The sequence below is a fragment of the Egretta garzetta genome, unplaced genomic scaffold (assembly GCF_000687185.1).
Source record: "Egretta garzetta isolate BGI_Z169 unplaced genomic scaffold, ASM68718v1 scaffold539, whole genome shotgun sequence".
Lineage (NCBI taxonomy): Eukaryota > Metazoa > Chordata > Aves > Pelecaniformes > Ardeidae > Egretta > Egretta garzetta.
This window is the reverse complement of record NW_009260760.1, coordinates 1,825,670-1,826,124: the sequence shown is the minus strand read 5'-3', so window position 1 is coordinate 1,826,124 and position 455 is coordinate 1,825,670. Positions and strand designations below refer to the sequence as shown.

Below are 455 nucleotides of genomic sequence, written 5' to 3'. Positions count from 1 at the left end.
CCTAAAGTACTGGTGCTGTACTTGAGAATCGGCATTGGATGAGGACCCTTCAAGAATATCACTTTCACTCTGGTTTGCCCCATTTCTGGCTGCTCTTGCAGAACATCCCTTGTATTGGGCATACCTCATCACACGAAACCTGTGGGATGAGGCACGGTTAGGAATGTCAGGGTGGTTTTAAGAATAGCTTGTTGCACTGGTGCAGCAGAAGACAGATCCACATTGCACTGAATAGTGGCTCCTTGTGTCCTTCTGTATCAGGCCTTTTGTTTAAATGAATAGGGATATGAGAGTGTGTGATTTCTAACTGAGAAGTAATCAATACTGATGTTATCTAGTAGATAAAAGACTTATGCCTGCAGCTGATCTTCTAAAGGAGAAATCAATATGGTGAAGAATCAGTTGGCAGAGTTGTGGAGAAAGATTCTCTGCTCGCCCCAGGGGACTCATAGTTT

General features: G+C 43.7%; 1 protein-coding gene across 1 annotated transcript in view; it reads left to right on the top strand.

Annotated features, from left to right (window-relative positions):
* The window catches only part of OSBPL6 (oxysterol binding protein like 6), a 50,536-nt gene that overhangs the window by 14,659 nt on the left and 35,422 nt on the right, over nt 1-455 (top strand). The gene's annotated exons all lie outside the window — the stretch shown is intronic.